Raw genomic sequence first — 6,000 nt, forward strand, 5'->3', positions numbered from 1 at the left:
AGGAAATAGAGAGATCTCCCCCTAAAATCAATAAAAACCGTTCAACACCTCGACATTTAATTGTGAAGCTTGCAAATTCCAAAGATAAAGAGAAGATCCTTAAAGCAGCAAGAGACAAGAAATCCCTGACTTTTATGGGGAGGAGTATTAGGGTAACAGCAGACCTCTCCACAGAGACTTGGCAGGCCAGAAAGGGCTGGCAGGATATATTCAGGGTCCTAAATGAGAAGAACATGCAACCAAGAATACTTTATCCAGCAAGGCTCTCATTCAAAATGGAAAGAGAGATAAAGAGCTTCCAAGACAGGCAGCAACTAAAAGAATATGTGACCTCCAAACCAGCTCTGCAAGAAATTTTAAGGGGGCCTCTTAAAATTCCCCTTTAAGAAGAAGTTCAGTGGAACAGTCCACAAAAACAAAGACTGAATAGATATCATGATGACACTAAACTCATATCTCTCAATGTGAACGGGCTTAATGACCCCATCAAAAGGCGCAGGGTTTCAGACTGGATAAAAAAGCAGGACCCATCTATTTGCTGTCTACAAGAGACTCATTTTAGACAGAAGGACACCTACAGCCTGAAAATAAAAGGTTGGAGAACCATTTACCATTCGAATGGTCCTCAAAAGAAAGCAGGGGTAGCCATCCTTATATCAGATAAACTAAAATTTACCCCAAAGACTGTAGTGAGAGATGAAGAGGGACACTATATCATACTTAAAGGATCTATTCAACAAGAGGACTTAACAATCCTCAATATATATGCTCCGAATGTGGGAGCTGCCAAATATATAAATCAATTATTAACCAAAGTGAAGAAATACTTAGATAATAATACACTTATACTTGGTGACTTCAATCTAGCTCTTTCTATACTCGATAGGTCTTCTAAGCAAAACATCTCCAAAGAAACGAGAGCTTTAAATGATACACTGGACCAGATGGATTTCACAGATATCTACAGAACTTTACATCCAAACTCAACTGAATACACATTCTTCTCAAGCGCACATGGAACTTTCTCCAGAATAGACCACATATTGGGTCACAAATCGGGTCTGAACCGATACCAAAAGATTGGGATTGTCCCCTGCATATTCTCGGACCATAATGCCTTGAAATTAGAACTAAATCACAACAAGAAGTTTGGAAGGACCTCAAACACATGGAGGTTAAGGACCATCCTGCTAAAAGATAAAAGGGTCAACCAGGAAATTAAGGAAGAATTAAAAAGATTCATGGAAACTAATGAGAATGAAGATACAACCGTTCAAAATCTTTGGGATGCAGCAAAAGCAGTCCTAAGGAGGAAATACATCGCAATACAAGCATCCATTCAAAAACTGGAAAGAACTCAAATACAAAAGCTAACCTTGGGATCCCTGGGTGGCGCAGCGGTTTAGCGCCTGCCTTTGGACCAGGACGCGATCCTGGAGACCCGGGATCGAATCCCACGTCAGGCTCCCGGCATGGAGCCTGCTTCTCCCTCTGCCTGTGTCTCTGCCTCTCTCTCTCTCTCTCTGTGACTATCATAAATAAATAAAAATTAAAAAAAAAAAAAAGCTAACCTTACACATAAAGGAGCTAGAGAAAAAACAGCAAATAGATCCTACACCCAAGAGAAGAAGGGAGCTAATAAAGATTCGAGCAGAACTCAACGAAATCGAGACCAGAAGAACTGTGGAACAGATCAACAAAACCAGGAGTTGGTTCTTTGAAAGAATTAATAAGATAGATAAACCATTAGCCAGCCTTATTAAAAAGAAGAGAGAGAAGACTCAAATTAATAAAATCATGAATGAGAAAGGAGAGATCACTACCAACACCAAGGAAATACAAACGATTTTAAAAACATATTATGAACAGCTATACGCCAATAAATTAGGCAATCTAGAAGAAATGGACGCATTCCTGGAAAGCCACAAACTACCAAAACTGGAACAGGAAGAAATAGAAAACCTTAACAGGCCAATAACCAGGGAGGAAATTGAAGCAGTCATCAAAAACCTCCCAAGACACAAGAGTCCAGGGCCAGATGGCTTCCCAGGAGAATTTTATCAAACGTTTAAAGAAGAAATCATACCTATTCTCCTAAAGCTGTTTGGAAAGATAGAAAGAGATGGAGTACTTCCAAATTCGTTCTATGAGGCCAGCATCACCTTAATTCCAAAGCCAGACAAAGACCCCGCCAAAAAGGAGAATTACAGACCAATATCCCTGATGAACATGGATGCAAAAATTCTCAACAAGATACTGGCCAATAGGATCCAACAGTACATTAAGAAAATTATTCACCATGACCAAGTAGGATTTATCCCTGGGACACAAGGCTGGTTCAACACCCGTAAAACAATCAATGTGATTCATCATATCAGCAAGAGAAAAACCAAGAAACATATGATCCTCTCATTGGATGCAGAGAAAGCATTTGACAAAATACAGCATCCATTCCTGATCAAAACTCTTCAGAGTGTAGGGATAGAGGGAACATTCCTCGACATCTTAAAAGCCATCTATGAAAAGCCCACAGCAAATATCATTCTCAATGGGGAAGCACTGGGAGCCTTTCCCCTAAGATCAGGAACAAGACAGGGATGTCCACTCTCACCACTGCTGTTCAACATAGTACTGGAAGTCCTAGCCTCAGCAATCAGACAACAAAAAGACATTAAAGGCATTCAAATTGGCAAAGAAGAAGTCAAACTCTCCCTCTTCGCCGATGACATGATACTCTACATAGAAAACCCAAAAGTCTCCACCCCAAGATTGCTAGAACTCATACAGCAATTCGGTAGCGTGGCAGGATACAAAATCAATGCCCAGAAGTCAGTGGCATTTCTATACACTAACAATGAGACTGAAGAAAGAGAAATTAAGGAGTCAATCCCATTTACAATTGCACCCAAAAGCATAAGATACCTAGGAATAAACCTCACCAAAGATGTAAAGGATCTATACCCTCAAAACTATAGAACACTTCTGAAAGAAATTGAGGAAGACACAAAGAGATGGAAAAATATTCCATGCTCATGGATTGGCAGAATTAATATTGTGAAAATGTCAATGTTACCCAGGGCAATATACACGTTTAATGCAATCCCTATCAAAATACCATGGACTTTCTTCAGAGAGTTAGAACAAATTATTTTAAGATTTGTGTGGAATCAGAAAAGACCCCGAATAGCCAGGGGAATTTTAAAAAAGAAAACCATATCTGGGGGCATCACAATGCCAGATTTCAGGTTGTACTACAAAGCTGTGGTCATCAAGACAGTGTGGTACTGGCACAAAAACAGACACATAGATCAGTGGAACAGAATAGAGAATCCAGAAGTGGACCCTGAACTTTATGGGCAACTAATATTCGATAAAGGAGGAAAGACTATCCATTGGAAGAAAGACAGTCTCTTCAATAAATGGTGCTGGGAAAATTGGACATCCACATGCAGAAGAATGAAACTAGACCACTCTCTTGCACCATACACAAAGATAAACTCAAAATGGATGAAAGATCTAAATGTGAGACAAGATTCCATCAAAATCCTAGAGAAGAACACAGGCAACACCCTTTTTGAACTCGGCCATAGTAACTTCTTGCAAGATACATCCACGAAGGCAAAAGAAACAAAAGCAAAAATGAACTATTGGGACTTCATCAAGATAAGAAGCTTTTGCACAGCAAAGGATACAGTCAACAAAACTCAAAGACAACCTACAGAATGGGAGAAGATATTTGCAAATGACATATCAGATAAAGGGCTAGTTTCCAAGATCTATAAAGAACTTATTAAACTCAACACCAAAGAAACAAACAATCCAATCATGAAATGGGCAAAAGACATGAACAGAAACCTCACAGAGGAAGACATAGACATGGCCAACATGCATATGAGAAAATGCTCTGCATCACTTGCCATCAGGGAAATACAAATCAAAACTACAATGAGATACCACCTCACACCAGTGAGAATGGGGAAAATTAACAAGGCAGGAAACAACAAATGTTGGAGAGGATGCGGAGAAAAGGGAACCCTCTTACACTGTTGGTGGGAATGTGAACTGGTGCAACCACTCTGGAAAACTGTGTGGAGGTTCCTCAAACAGTTAAAAATATACCTGCCCTACGACCCAGCAATTGCACTGTTGGGGATTTACCCCAAAGATACAAATGCAATGAAACGCCGGGACACCTGCACCCCGATGTTTCTAGCAGCAATGGCCACGATAGCCAAACTGTGGAAGGAGCCTCGGTGTCCAACGAAAGATGAATGGATAAAGAAGATGTGGTTTATGTATACAATGGAATATTACTCAGCTATTAGAAATGACAAATACCCACCATTTGCTTCAACGTGGATGGAACTGGAGGGTATTATGCTGAGTGAAGTAAGTCAGTCGGAGAAGGACAAACATTATATGTTCTCATTCATTTGGGGAATATAAATAATAGTGAAAGGGAAAATAAGGGAAGGGAGAAGAAATGTGTGGGAAATATCAGAAAGGGAGACAGAACGTAAAGACTGCTAAATCTGGGAAACGAACTAGGGGTGGTAGAAGGGGAGGAGGGCGGGGGGTGGGAGTGAATGGGTGACGGGCACTGGGTGTTATTCTGTATGTTAGTAAATTGAACACCAATAAAAAATAAATTAAAAAAAAAAAAAAAGGAAATCGCTGTATTCAACTCAGATACACGGGAGTTCAGGCCCAGTGCTCACACACGATTTTCCCGCAACCTCTCCCAGCCACTAACATTAGGATGTTAGCAGCTACTCCTACAGTCAGGCAGGATGCGGGAGGGTTCGGCCCTGTCCACAGCTCTCACAGGGAAGCATGTCTTGAAGCCAGCTGTCAACTAGCTGCATTCCTATGGCAGTGAGAAGGTAGCAGTATTCTCAGTCAGGAGGTTCCAATATTACCAGTTTACTGCACCTGGGGATACCCTCCAGGTCTTCATTGTTACCCTGCGTCTCAGAAGCCTCTGGCAAACGTCTCTGCTGAAGACCTGCGAAACTCACTCTGCAGGCAGTGTGGAACTGTGAGGGACTGAGGCTGAGCTCAACTCTCAGAAGTAAGATGCTTTTGGACAAGGCGTTCAGCTACCCTCTCACGTATGGAACTTAGTATGTAGCACCAGTCTACCACAGGAATTACTAGGAAATCGCTGGAGTGAGCTTGGAGGCACTAGTCTTGTATGCCGGGTGATTCCAATTACCTCTCCCAACACTTCCGTCAAACAGCGATCCTAGGCCTTTTAGAAGCCAAGGGTACCAGCAGGCTGGCTGTGGAGGTACAGGCCATAAGCTCAAATCTCAGACGTGTGTATGCATGGGAGGCAGATGTCTGCTACCCGCTCGTACATGGGATTTGGAACCTAGCTACACTCTGGTTAAGGAAAGCCGTTGGAAATCGCAGTATTGACTCAGAAACACGGAAGTTCAAGCCCAGTGCTCACACATGCTTTTCCCGCAACCTCTCCCAGCCACTAACATTAGGATGTTAGCAGCTACTCCTACAGTCAGGCAGGATGCGGGAGGGTTCTGCCCTGTCCTCAGATCTCTCAGGGAAGCATGTCTTGAAGCCAGCTGTCAACTAGCTGCATTCCTATGGCAGTGAGAAGGTAGCAGTACTCTGAGTCAGGAGGTTCCAAGATTACCACTCTACTGCACCTGGAGATACCCTCCAGGTCTGCATTGTTAACTTGTACGCAGAAGCCTCTGGCAATCGTCTCTGGTGAAGACGTGAGAAACTCACTCTGCAGGCAGTGTGGAACTGTGAGGGACTGAGGGTGAGCTCAACTCTCAGAAGTAAGATGTTTTTGGCCAAGGCGTTCAGCTACCCTCTCACATATGGAACTTAGTATGTAGCACCTGTCTACCACAAGAATTACTGGGAAATCGTGAATTGAGCTTGGAGGCACTCGTCCTGTGTGCCGGGAGATTCCAATTACCTCTCCCAGCACTTCCGTCAAACAGCGAGCCTAGGCCTTTTAGAAGCCAA

The sequence above is a fragment of the Canis aureus genome, chromosome 28, assembly GCF_053574225.1.
Source record: "Canis aureus isolate CA01 chromosome 28, VMU_Caureus_v.1.0, whole genome shotgun sequence".
Classification (NCBI taxonomy): domain Eukaryota; kingdom Metazoa; phylum Chordata; class Mammalia; order Carnivora; family Canidae; genus Canis; species Canis aureus.